Source organism: Spermophilus citellus (genome assembly GCF_964194105.1).
Source record: "Spermophilus citellus genome assembly, chromosome: 9".
Classification (NCBI taxonomy): domain Eukaryota; kingdom Metazoa; phylum Chordata; class Mammalia; order Rodentia; family Sciuridae; genus Spermophilus; species Spermophilus citellus.
Genome location: NC_138191.1, coordinates 64797688 through 64812696, shown reverse-complemented (window position 1 = coordinate 64812696; position 15009 = coordinate 64797688). Strand labels below are relative to the sequence as shown.

At 36.2% G+C, this 15009-nt stretch overlaps 1 pseudogene across 1 annotated transcript in view; it reads left to right on the top strand.

Moving 5' to 3' along the window:
* Positions 1 to 15009, top strand: part of LOC308655904 (calcium-activated chloride channel regulator 4-like) — a 41607-nt pseudogene that overhangs the window by 8029 nt on the left and 18569 nt on the right. Inside the window, exons 4-7 of the transcript in view lie at positions 4026 to 4134; positions 5763 to 5940; positions 12286 to 12504; positions 14586 to 14813. The product of the transcript in view is annotated as a calcium-activated chloride channel regulator 4-like (transcript). The remainder of the gene's footprint in view (positions 1 to 4025; positions 4135 to 5762; positions 5941 to 12285; positions 12505 to 14585; positions 14814 to 15009) is intronic.

Genomic DNA, 15009 nt, shown 5'->3' with positions numbered 1-15009 from the left:
TGTGGCATAATATATGGTCTGTTTTAGAGAAGAATCCATGTGCTGCTAAGAAGAAAGTGTATTCAATTGTTGAAGGACAAAATATTATATATATCAATTAAGTTTAAGTTATTGATTGTATTATTGAGTTTAGTGTTTCTTTGTTCAGCTTTTGTTTGGGAGATCTATCTAGTGATGAAAGAGGTGTGTTAAAGTAACCTAAATTATTGTTTGTGGTCTATTTCACTCTTGAACATAGTAGATGCTCCATTGTTTGGAGCATATATATTTATAATCGCTATGTCTTATTGGTGTATGGTTCCCTTGCACAATATGAAGTGTTTTTCTTTATCCTTTTTCATTGACTTTAGTTTGAAGTTTACTTTATTTGATAAGAGGATAGAAACCCATACTTCCATAGTCTATGTCAGTCAATGTGAGTGGTATGATTTTTCCCAACCCTTCACCTTCTGTCTGTGGAAGTCTTTTTCTATGAGATGAGTCTCTTGAAGGCAGGATATTGTTGGATCCTTTTTTTTTATCCAATCTGTTAGTCTATGTCTTTTGATTGGTGAGTTTAGGCCATTAACATTCGGGGTTATTATTGAGACATGATTTGTATCCCCAGTCATTTTTGTTTATTTTTGGTATTTAATGTGTCTTGGTTTCTTCTCTGATTAGATTTTCCTTTAGTGTAATCCCTCCCTCTGCTGATTTTCATCACTGTTTTTCATTTCCTCTTCTTGGAATACTTTGCTGAGGATGTTCTATAGTGCAGGCTTTCTAGTTGTCAATTCTTTTAACTTTTGCTTATCATTGAAGGTTTTTATTTCATCATCAAATCTAAAACTTAGTTATAAGATTCTTGGTTGGCATCCATTTTCTTTCAGAGCTTGGTATATGTTGTTTCACAATCTCCTGGCTTTGAAGGTCTGGGTTGAAAAATCTGCTGAGATATGAATTGGTGTCCCCCTATATGTGATTTGATTCCTCTCTCTTAAAATATTCTATCTTTATTCTGTATGCTAGGCATTTTCATTATAATGTGCCTTGGTGTAGATCTGTTATAATTTTGTACATCTGGTGTCCTGTAAGCCTCTTGTATTTGGCTTGCCAATTCGTTCATTCTTCATATTTGGGAAATTTTCTGTTATTATCTCATTGAAGAGATTGTGCATTCCTTTGGTTTGAAACTCTGTGTCTTCTATACCAACTCTTAGATTTGCTCTTTTGTTGCTGTCCCATAATTCTTGGACGTTCTGTTCATGGTTTCTAATTATCTTCACTATGTGATCAACTTTATTTTCCAGATTGTATAAGTTATCTTTCTTCCAAGTGATCTAGTCTATGTTATGCTTTCTATTGAGTTTTTTATTTGATTTATTGTATCCTTCATTTCAAAGATTCCTGACTGGTTGTTTTTCAGAGTCTCTACCTCTCTCTTGAAGTAATCTTTTGCTACCTGTATTTGCTCTCTTATCTCATTGTTGGAATGATCAATTTTTGCCTATATTTGCTTATTTAGGTCATTCTTTAATTCACAGATCATTTTAATTATGAACCTTCTGTACTCCTTCTCTGACATTTCATCAACTTCACTGTCTGTGAGTTCTGTTATTATAGTGTCCTGGTTTGTTTGAGGCACTTTCCTTCCTTGTTTTTATATCTTGTCTATGTGTCTTCCTTTCTTGCAGTGTGGATCTAAGATAGTGCATTTTCTTTCCTATATGCCATGCAGATTGTCTGTACCTCACTTTGATGTTAGGCTTCCAGACTTTCCTGATGTCCCTCCATGAATGCTACTACATCCTGTATCTGGGTCCTGTGCAAGTTAGTGTGGGTGATCTAGGCTTCTGGGCTTGACCTCCCTCTATGGTCTGCTGGTCAGAAGGGGTGGTCCTTCACCAGAGGCTAGGCTCTGGTGGGTGTCTGCCCTGCCAGGAGAGGAATGGACAGGGCCTGCTGTGAGCCTGGGACCCATACAGGTTGGTATGGGTGGATCTGGGCCAGGGCTTGACCTCCTGAGGTGAGATTTTCATTTCTAGTAAGCTCCCAGGAGATGTTCATCCTGATGATTCAAAATGATATTTTGAGTAGCAAGGACAAAATGAAAAAACATGAACTCTGTATAATACTGATATTTTCACCTATTTTCAGATCTCATGTGGTAAATTTACAATACAAAAGCATCCTTCATAACAGAACAGACTATATTTCTGACCCCTCCTTTTTTTATCTCCATTTTCTCAGAAGTTTTGTTTTCTTTTGCTGTTGTGTTTTTTCCAGGGGTGGGGGGCGAGGGGCTGGCTGGTTGGGTTTTTTTGGTTGTTGTTGGGTTTTTTTGTTGGGTTTTTTTTTTTTTTGGTACTAGGTATTTAACCCAGGGTTGCTTTGCCACTGAGCTACAACTCCAGTCCCTTTATATTTTTTATTTTGAGACAAGGTCTAAGTTGCTAAGGGTCTTACTAAGTTGCTGAGGCTGGGTTTGAACTTGTGGTCCTCCTGCCTCAGCTTCACAAGTCTTTAGGGTTATAGGCATGGGACACTGCACCCAGATCCTGAGAAGTTTTGTACTTATCATGGCTAATGCAAAATTCCCCTCACTTGTTTTCCTTCCTGCAACTTACACTGTTGATTTATTTATATCCTTCCATCCACTGAGTTCTTTAGGGAAAAAAAAGGTTTGAATTTTCTCATCTCTAAGCAGTTCCAAGCCAAGGACTGTGTCTTACTCATCTTCATATTTTCTGGTGTCTAGTGCCATGATAAATATAAAATTAATAATAATAGTAATTGTTATATAATGCAGGTTAATGATGTATTAAGCACTTTGAATGAATCATTTTATTTCCACATCACTGTAATTATATATAATCTATAGTAGAGTTTATCCATCTTTTTATCATCTTTACTCATGTAATTGAACCTTCTTATGCAATTTTTCCTAATGTCCCTTATGACATTTTACTGTCCCAGAAACACTATATAACTATTTACACTGTTAGCTTTGGACTTAGGATCCTGAGACTCACATCATTGTAATATCTGACTTTTTACCCCCAAGAACAAATTTTTGCCCCATTAAAAACATTACTGTTCCCTTGAGAATGAATTTTAGCATAAGAAATTATGGCATAGAAAAATAATTTGCTTTCAAGAACACAATTAAAAGTGGGCAACAAAATTTAGATGAATAAAATAATAAATGAATAATTAGGTGGATAGATATATAAAGATGAATAATGCAAAAAGAATGTTGTCTTTCCTGACCTGAACAAACTTACAAACTATGTTGTAAATATTAGTCTCTCCTAATATATAGCTACAAATGCCTGAAGAACAATCTTTTGAGGTCCATGCAAATACTCAAAAAATGTTTTCTTTATCAAACTTGTGTAATTAAAAATAGTGATATGCTGTATTTTGTAATAAACTGTAATGTCATATGATATACTATATAAAAACATTAAATGTTGACAGTTAAATATTTAACAGAAAAAAATTATCACCTGATGTGAACGTCTAGTGCGTTCGGGTCCCTGGGTAAGGGTCGCGAAATAACCGGGACACAGGGGATGCAGAGCAAAGGTAGCAGTTGCAACTGCATGCTGAGGTTTATTTGCAAGTTCCTTTTATATTCTTCTTCTAACAAAGCAAGCAATTAACACTTTGCCCACATTGCCCAAATGTCATGCCTCAGCGGGTACACAGAGCTAAATTCAGATCGTTCCTGTTCATATGATAAGTACCCTCCCAAAGTTCTTTGTAAACATTATCTAATCCCCTGAAGATGCATTTGTTTCTTTAGAATGTACTATTCCCAGGACAAGTATGCAGGAAGCTTCTTCCTCTTGGCCAAACCATGCAGAACTTGTGACTTGCGATAAGGGGAAGAGAACTTTTTCTCCTCCTAACTGAGGTTTGCCTCAGCTGACCTAAATCACAGCCACAGCTCTTGCAACCTGTCAGGCCTGAGGGAGCTATACTCTACACACTTGAACCCCAACAACCTGATATAACTGTATATTTGAAATGTTTTCCCACAGGTAAAGTGTTTGTCCATGAGTGGGCCCATCTCCGCTGGGGAGTGTTTGATGAGTACAATGAAGAGAAGCCTTACTACTTCTCCAAGTCAAAAAAAATTGAAGCAACAAGGCATGGATACTCAAATTCTTTGATGACCTGAGGCTTTTAACTGGTCTTATTTTCCTTTCTCTGACTTTTTTCAAATGACATTCATGTTTGCCCCAATATGAAGACACATATATAATAATTTATGTTTTTATTTCTTAAAATAACATATATAATAAGTTATTTTAAGAAATAAAAACATCAGTGTACTAGTATATACATACATATATATATATATATATATATATATATATATATATTTCTACAGAATCTACAAATCTCATATACATACATAAGTGTATGTATGTGTGTGTTTCTATGTATATATAGTTTAAAGCAGCTGATTGTCTAATTAAAGTTCACATAACTTCCAGAGCATTTATAGACAATTTGACATATTTTACACCTGTCTACCATAGCTGCCAGAACTCAGACTGAAGTTGTACACTAGATAGATAGACTTACCATATGTTGGGAGATCAAAGTTATTCCTATTATATAAGAATAAATAAAAATGGTTAAGTACTGCTAAATGTGGACTGAGTTAGAAGCCAAACAGCTTTCAGGAGCCAAACAGGAACTTCTTAGGTATTTATAAAGGTCATTTTAGAACTTCAACCTAGCATCATAGGTAATAATAGACTATCCTCTTGATTTTTATATTGAAAGAGCAAAATGATTGGGGGAATCCTCTTAAAATTGGGTGCCATCAACTTCATGAATGCCATATGTCTTCCTGGGGCTATGGATTTATCATAATGAACAAACTGAAAGGTACAGGATTTCAACAAAGACCTTTCCTCTGCCCCATATCAATTTACAGAGGAATATTTTTTAAAGTATTACATTGATTACATTTGTTCATGTCATATTCCTCCTAAATATCTAGTTCCTGCTGCAGAATATTCATCATGATTGTTCATACAGATCCACCAAGTTTTGGGCAATGGAAGCATACATATTTAAGATACTCACTAAATGATAATGAAATCCAGTTATCATTTTTTATTTGAACTGGAGCCTATGTAAAAATGAGATACAGTTACATCCCAGTATATTTGCTATAATCACTGCCACTTGTGGCTGATTCCATGCAATGAAACATGTGTCTAAAATTCCTCCATAATTTTTTATTGCATCATCCTTCTTGACAGCACCTCATTGTCTGCTCACAGTCAAATTTCCCTTTGGATAAAAATTCTCCTTGAATAATCAAAGCATTTGGGGCTATGTCATGACATATCCTTTCTTTTAAAAGGAATCTACAAAGAACTTAAAATTAAGGTGATATCCAGAGTGATTGGTTTTCTAATTCCTTCATCCAGGTTCCTGCACTTACCAATATAAGGCCAGCAGGAAGAGATCTGAGAGAAGGGAACTTCTAGCCATTAGTGCAAACAAGACAGCAGCAACTAATCCCACAAAGAACTCAGCCTTTTCATCTATCAGGAAGTCCCACCAAAAATTTCCCTCTGCAATATTTAGAAAATAGATAATTGCTTTGATAGGAACTTTTAATGCTTGATAGCAAAATAGGATGTATACAGTATAAAATAAGAAGAAAAACTGTGATCATCATAAATACAACCTCTAAAGATTTTTTTAAGCTAATGCATAAATTGCCTCAAAGATTAATTGTCAAATATTATCAGGTGTTCCACAGGTATCACCGGCAGAAATAGAGTTTATATGTGTCAAGGAGACAATTGTTTAAATAGATCATGTAGAATTAATTCTACAACAAAATTGTATGAAAAGAACTGTCAATTCTTACCTGATAAAATCCAAACAGAAAAGGCATCCATAATGTTTATGCAAAGTATTGATTCTGTAAGTATGCCAATACTTAAAATATTATAAGAATTTATAATCAAAGAATATATATTTTGGGGGGTCCCGAAGGCCGCCGCCGCTGCCGCCGCCGCTGCTGCCGCCGCCTCCCGCGGAGCACCATAGAGCAGACTCTTCACCGCGCGAATGAGCTGCCGAATTATATGAAACAGCTGATAAGATGAGCGACAATTTAAAATCCAAGTGATCCAAGAACACGCACTGAGCTCTGACCCACTGAATTCAAACTCCCGGTCACCTGCTTCCAGCAGACAAACAGCTATGACTCGGCATTAATTCATCCCGCTGAAACAACTGGTCAGCCCTTCTCATCATACGAAGGTAAATGCCTACCGAGCCTTCATAAGTAGTGGCCACAGGTTTGAAACGGGGCTTGGGAGAGAAGGACCCACCCGTTGAATTAGTCTCCCGGCAAAGGGAAACCGTGTCATCAGACTGCTGCGGAGGAGATAACTTCGTTGAAACAGGTGTGTGATCCCATAGCCTTGCCTCTCCACACATCGGGAAAACCCTAAGAGTTCCTCCCAGCTCTCCCGTAAGGGCCCCTCCCAGCTCTCCTGTGAGTGCTTCAGCCAGCCCGAGGGAATCAGAGGTGGTGCGGGTCCCGCGAGCGGAACTACCACTCCCACCAGGGCTGACTGCTGAGGTCTCTTGCACCACCTACGGGGAAGTGGATACCAGAGGGCAAGTAAAAGCCGCTGAGGATTCTCAGCCCCAAACTCTACAAGCTTAGGGTCTGAGGGAATGGCAAACTGGAAGAGTGTGCCCAGTCGTTCATGAAAACAGGTCTCCCGGGAGCAGCAGACTTGGCGTGTAGCCAGTATTGTGGTGAGAGGGGCCTGGCTAGAGAAAAAGTGGGAAGTGACTAGACACAAGAGGAGGCCCTAGACACTCAGGATTGGAGACTCGCCCAGTCTGGGAGGAGCTGCTGCACAGTGATTGGTTCCCGCGTATTGACAGGAGAAACTTGACCTGGTGGGCACAGCGCCATCTACTGGAAGAGAAGTTAATCAAACTCTAAGACTGCATTTATTAGGGTTTTTTTTTCTTTTTCTTTTCTCCTTTTTTTTTTTTATTTAGGTTTTTCTTTCATTTTCATTTTTTTCTTTCTTGTTGTTTTATTAATTTTTTTTGCAAAATATTTTTTTAAATTTTTTTTCTACTAATTTTAATTTAATTTTTTTTAATTATTATTATTATTTTTTTTAATCTTTTTCTTTTTTAGTTCCTATTCTTTTTCTTCTTTAGTCTTTTCATTTTTCTTATCCCCTCTTTTTCCTTGAATTCTACCTGCCTACTCTCATTCTCTTTAGAGACTTCTTCCCTTCCCTTCAAATACCTTTCCTCCCAAGCATCAAAATAATTTATAGGAGTAAACAGTAACTCAGCAGTCAAACAGAACAAGAAGCAACATGAGCAGCTTCAAAAAACAAGGAAGAAAAGGAGTACAAACAATGCAGGACAGCCTAAATATTCAGGAGGACCTAGAGTCATCAGAAAAATGGTCATATAAAGAACTCAAGGAACACCTAAGACAGATGGAATGGAACCTTAAAGAGGATACAAGACAGCAAATTCAAGCAGCGAAAGAACACATTGAGAATGCATTTCACAAACAGATAAAAGAAGAAGTTAAGCATCTTTATCAGGAGATAGAGATTATAAAAAATAATCAAACAATAATTCTAGAAATGAAGGAAACGATAAACCAAATTAAAAACTCAATTGAGAGTATCACTAACAGAGTGGAGCAAGTAGAAACCAGAACATCAGATAATGAAGACAAAATATACCATCTTGAAAAGAGTCTAGCCAACTCAGAAAGGCTGGTAAAAAATCACGAGAAAAACATCCAAGAATTATGGGATAACATTAAGAAACCGAACTTACGAGTCATCGGGATAGAAGAAGGTACAGAGATTCAAACCAAGGGAATGAGAAACTTGCTGAATGAAATAATTACAGAAAACTTTCCAGAAATAAAAAAGGAAACCGATATACAAATTGAAGATGCATACAGGACACCGAGCACACAAAATCACAGTAGACCAACGCCAAGACACATTGTTATGAAGATATCCAATATACAGAACAAAGAGAAAATATTAAAAGCTACAAGAGAAAGGAGACAGATTACATTCAGGGGTAAACCAATAAGGTTAACAAGGGATTTTTCCTCAAATTCAAGAATCAAATAGACCACAACACAATAATTATGGGAGACTTCAACACACCTCTCTCACCATTGGACAGATCCTCCAAACAAAAGTTAAATAAAGAAACTATAGAACTCAATACCACAATCAATAACCTAGACTTAACTGACTTATATAGAATATATCAACCATCATCAAATGGATATACTTTCTTCTCAGCAGCACATGGATCCTTCTCAAAAATAGACCATATATTATGCCATAGGGCAACCCTCAGTAAATATAAAGGGGTGGAGATAATACCATGCATTTTAACTGATCATAATGGAATGAAACTGGAAATCAATGATAAAAGAAGGAAGGAAAAACCCTACATCACATGGAAAATGAACAATATACTACTGAATGATCAATGGGTTACAGAAGACATAAAGGAGGAAATCAAAAAATTCTTAGAGATAAACGAAAATACAGACACAACATATCGGAATCTATGGGACACAATGAAAGCAGTTTTAATAGGAAAGTTCATCGCCTGGTGGTCATTCCTCAAAAAAAGAAGAAACCAACAAATAAATGAGCTCACACTCCAACTCAAAGCCCTAGAAAATGAAGAGCAAAACAACAGCAAATGTAGCAGAAGGCAAGAAATAATTAAAATCAGAGCGGATATTAATGAAATTGAAACAAAAGAAACTATTGAAAAAATTAACAAAACTAAAAGTTGGTTCTTCGAAAAAATAAATAAGATCGACAGACCTTTAGCCATGCTAACGAAGAGAAGAAGAGAGAGAACTCAAATTACTAACATACGGGATGAAAAAGGCAATATCACAACAGATGCTACAGAAATACAGAAGACAATTAGAAATTATTTTGAAAATCTATATTCCAATAAAATAGAGGATAGTGAAGACATCGATAAATTTCTTAAGTCATATGATTTGCCCAGACTGAGTCAGGAGGATATAGACAATCTGAACAGACCAATATCAATAGATGAAATTGAAGAAGCCATCAAAAGACTACCAACCAAGAAAAGCCCAGGACCGGATGGGTATACAGCGGAGTTTTACAAAACCTTTAAAGAAGAATTAATACCAATACTTTTCAAGTTATTTCAGGAAATAGAAAAAGAGGGAGCTCTTCCAAATTCATTCTATGAGGCCAACATCACCCTGATCCCGAAACCAGACAAAGACACCTCAAAGAAAGAAAACTACAGACCAATATCTCTAATGAACCTAGATGCAAAAATCCTCAATAAAATTCTGGCGAATCGAATACAAAAACACATCAAAAAAATAGTGCACCATGATCAAGTAGGATTCATCCCTGGGATGCAAGGATGGTTCAACATACGGAAATCAATAAATGTTATTCACCACATCAATAGACTTAAAGATAAGAACCATATGATCATCTCGATAGATGCAGAGAAAGCATTCGACAAAGTACAGCATGCCTTTATGTTCAAAACATTAGAAAAACTAGGGATAACAGGAACTTACCTTGACATTGTAAAAGCTATCTATGCTAAGCCTCAGGCTAGCATCATTCTGAATGGACAAAAGTTGAAGGCATTCCCTCTAAAATCCGGAACAAGACAGGGATGCCCTCTATCTCCACTTCTATTCAATATAGTTCTCGAAACACTGGCCAGAGCAATTAGACAGACGAAAGAAATTAAAGGCATAAAAATTGGAAAAGAAGAACTTAAATTATCACTATTTGCGGATGACATGATTCTATACCTAGAAGACCCAAAAGGGTCTACAAAGAAACTACTAGAACTAATAAATGAATTCAGCAAAGTGGCAGGATATAAAATCAACACGCATAAATCAAAGGCATTTCTGTATATCAGCAACAAAACTTCTGAAATGGAAATGAGGAAAAACACTCCATTCACAATATCCTCAAAAAAAATAAGATACTTGGGAATCAACCTAACAAAAGAAGTGAAGGATTTATACAATGAAAACTACAGAACCCTAAAGAGAGAAGTAGAAGAAGATCTTAGAAGATGGAAAAATATACCCTGTTCTTGGATAGGCAGAACTAACATCATCAAAATGGCAATATTACCAAAAGTTCTCTATAGATTTAATGCAATGCCAATCAAAATCCCAACAGCATTTCTTGTAGAAATAGATAAAGCAATCATGAAATTCATATGGAAAAATAAAAGACCCAGAATAGCAAAAGCAATTCTAAGCAGAAAGAGTGAATCAGGCGGTATAGCGATACCAGATTTCAAACTATATTACAGAGCAATAGTGACAAAAACAGCATGGTACTGGTACCAAAACAGGCGGGTGGACCAATGGTATAAAATAGAGGACACAGAGACTAACCCACAAAGTTACAACTATCTTATATTTGATAAAGGGGCTATAAGCATGCAATGGAGGAAGGATAGCATCTTCAACAAATGGTGTTGGGAAAACTGGAAATCCATATGCAACAAAATGAAACTGAATCCCTTTCTCTCGCCATGCACAAAAGTTAACTCAAAATGGATCAAGGAGCTTGATATCAAATCAGAAACTCTGCGTCTAATAGAAGATAAAGTTGGCTCCGATCTACAGATTGTGGGGTCGGGCTCCAAATTCCTTAATAGGACACCCATAGCACAAGAGTTAACAACTAGAATCAACAAATGGGACTTAATTAAACTTAAAAGTTTTTTTTCAGCAAAAGAAACAATAAGAGAGGTAAATAGGGAGCCTACATCCTGGGAACTAATTTTTACGCCTCACACTTCAGATAGAGCCCTAATATCCAGAGTATACAAAGAACTCAAAAAATTAGACAATAAGATAACAAATAACCCAATCAACAAATGGGCCAAGGACCTGAACAGACACTTCTCAGAGGAGGATATACAATCAATCAACAAGTACATGAAAAAATGCTCTCCATCTCTAGCAGTCAGAGAAATGCAAATCAAAACCACCCTAAGATACCATCTCACTCCAGCAAGATTGGCAGCCACTATGAAGTCAAACAACAACAAGTGCTGGCAAGGATGTGGAGAAAAGGGTACACTTGTACATTGCTGGTGGGACTGCAAATTGGTGCGGCCAATTTGGAAAGCAGTTTGGAGATTCCTGGGAAAGCTGGGAATGGAACCACCATTTGACCCGGCTATTGCCCTTCTCGGACTATTCCCTGAAGACCTTAAAAGAGCATGCTACAGGGACACTGCCACATTGATGTTCATAGCAGCACAATTCACAATAGCTAGACTGTGGAACCAACCCAGATGCCCTTCAATAGATGAATGGATAAAAAAAATGTGGCATCTATACACAATGGAGTACTATGCAGCAATAAAAAATGACAAAATCATAGAATTTTCAGGGAAATGGATGGCATTAGAGCAGATTATGCTTAGTGAAGCTAGCCAAACCCTAAAAAACAGATACCAAATGTCTTCTTTGATATAATGAGAGCAAGTATGAACAGAGCAGGGAGGAAGAAAAGAGTAACATTAAACAGAGACTTGAGATGGGAGGGAAAGGGAGAGAAAAGGGAAATTGCATGGAAATGAAGGGAGACCCTCATTGCTAAACAAAATTACATATAAGAGGTTGTGAGGGGAATGGGAAAATAAACAAAGAGAGAAATGAATTACAGTAGATGGGGTAGAGAGAGAAGATGGGAGGGGAGGGGAGGGGGGATAGTAGGGGATAGGAAAGGTAGCAGAATACAACAATTACTATTAGTGCATTATGTAAAATTGTGGATGTGTAACTGACGTGATTCTGCAATCTGCATTTGGGGTAAAATTGGGAGTTCATAACCCACTTCAATCTAATGTATGAAATATAATATGTCAAGAGCTTTGTAATGTTGTGAACAACCAATAAAAAAAATGCTCAAATTAAAAAAAAAAAGAATATATATTTTAAAAACATCTCTACAGGTGTAATAAGGGATTAAATGTATTAGTATTAATAAAAAGTTCTTTTAACATTGATGGGCACATGATAAGCTCTTGGTTTTAGTTATTATCATTATAATTATTGAAAATGTGCCTTATAATTTTGATTGAATGAGTCATATTTTATTCAAAAAACAAAATTGCCTAAGAGATTGATATTTGGGTGGTTTAAAGATTTTCAAATGCATAAAATATTTTTTCATTATAATAACCTCCCAGGTTGTTGAATTCTGTAATGCAAAAAACCATAACCAAGAAGCTCCAAGCCTACACAATATAAAGTGCAATTTCAGAAGTACATGGGAAGTAATCAGCAATTCTGAGGATTTTAAAAACACTGTGCCTATGGTGGCACTGCCCCCTCCACCTGCCTTCTCATTGCTGAGGATCAGTGAAAGAACTGTGTGTTTAGTTCTTGATAAGTCTGAAAACATGAAGGTAAGTTTCGTAAGATTGTATAGATAAGAACCCTCTGAGCTCTTCCTGTACCTGGGTTATTCTAAATTCACAATGACAGAAAGTGACACTACTTTCTGTAGTAAGGACCTCAAGAAGGACAGTGAAATATTTTATTGAAGGAAAGTTGCCAACAGAGTTAAACAGGCCAAACTGAAATATTCCTTTTGTTCTAGAAAAGGGTGAAGTCTTAGTATTAAGACTTTTAGGCCCTTAGTAATGTTTTAATTTAGAGACTCAGAATTATGGATTGAAATATGGAAATATTTTCTTTGCTTTTTTATCTACTGGAAATAATTGAAAGACATGAAAATAAAGTGGATTAGGGGCTGCCAAACTTTATAAATCAGATTAAGGAACAAGATCAATAAGAATTCTTAATGCAGCTTTATCTGATGTGTACCACCTATATAAATGATTTATGTTCAGGGAACCAAGTAAAATTCATCACCATGAAAAATAAATGGCAATATCCAACCAGTAATTTCTACATTCAGTAAATAGTAGGTATTTGTGCTAGACTTTAAGAATAGAGATCCATGTACTTGAGGAGTGTCTAGTCGAATACATAACATTTTCTCACTCTTTCTTTTTTAGCAGGCTAACTCAGACTCATCCTTCAAAATTTGGTAAATATGTTCTCCAGGAGTAGATGGACTAAGGGTCCTTCTGATGGTCTCCATATATTATGTTGATATCAGACACAACATCTCTCCTAAGACTACGTTTTAGTCACTTTTGTTTTCATGGCTTTGACCAAAAGACCTAACAAGAACAATTAGCTGAGGAAAAATTTATCTGGGATTCATGGTACAGAAGTTTAGTCCATAGATAGCTGGTTCCATGACTGTGGGCCAGAGGTCAGACAGAATACCATGACAGAAGGGCACAGTGAAGGAGAGCAGCTCATCACATGGCAACAGGGAGAGGGAGCTCTGCTCACTAGGGACAAAATATAAACCCAAAGTCACACCCCTAGTGACCTACCTCCTCTAGCCATATCTACCTGCCTACAGTTACTGCTCAATTAATCCATATCTGTGATTAATGCACTGATTAGGTTAAGGCTCTCAATAAACCAATCATTTCACCTCTGAAAATTCTTGCACTGTCTCATACATGAGCCTTGGGGGGATACTTCATATCTAAACCATAACAGACTGGGAACTTCTCTAGGACTTGGATTCATGTCTTATTTATCTTTTTATCCTCATTCCCCAGAATAGATTAAATGCTTTTCCCTAATACATTGGGAGCTTCATGTGATATCAAAACTTTTTCTGAATCATCTTTGCATCCCTATTGCCTTAGAGCAGACTTTATCACATATGGATAATCAATAAATAATTGTTGAAATGAATGGATTACAAACAAACAGATGCAATATGATGAAGTACCCAGTAGGATGGCATATTTGAGGCAGAATAGAGAACGCTAAAGATCAAAAATACATTCTTCACCAAATGGGGAAGGTATGTTTGAAAGTCAAATATATATACATACATATGTATATATACATATATTTTTTTCCAGAGGCAAGAACTGAGTCTCTCAGGATTCATTTGAATCTCTGATAAGTTTTGCCTTTGGAGTCTAGTAATCTAGTGCCCAGCTGATTGAAAGACTCTAGTCTCTGACTGAGGTCCATCCACCACAGCATGAATTGATTCTGTGAGCTCTAGGGCAGTTTTTATCTTGAACCAACAGGCACAGAGACTTTAAGGAGTAATAATAGAGTCTCTACAATATGCATTATCAGTTCCCAATTTCAATCCATTCCTCATCTCTCCCCATAACTAATTTGGTTGCTTAGTGACCAAGAATCAGAATCATCTCTAGTTAAAGAGAGATGAGCTCCTTGATAACTACTACACATGTTCTGTAATTTATATATATATATATATATCACTATTTTTCTATTTTATCAATTGTAAAAAATAATTGCTTCCTTTAATAAGACCAGTTATTATTTATAGAAAAGTCTTATCAACATATTTTGTGTGATCTGTTATTACACTTTAGTCAAAACTATTTGGTTCTTTTTCCTGTGGTTTATTTTTTAGGATTTTAACCGGCTAAATCGAATGAATCAAGCAGCCAAATATTTCCTTCTTCAAACCATTGAAAATGGATCCTGGGTAGGAATAGTTGAGTATGATATCACTGCCCAAATAAAAAGTCAGCTAGTTCAAATAATAAGCAACAATGAAAGAGGAAAGCTCTTAGAGAGCTTACCTACAGAAGCTTCAGGAGGAATTTCCATCTGCTCTGGAATTGAAGCTGCATTTCAGGTGAAAATTCTCTCTCAAAAATAGTTAGACTTCTTTAATTTGTAAGGAAACTTCTGTTAATTGCTACTGCACATATTTTCTGCTGTTTTTAACATAATTAAAAGCACAGCACTAAGCCCATAGAAATAAACTCAAATAATTTTTAAATGAATCATTTACTCAATGAATAAATTGTTGGGTGAATAAATGGATAAAA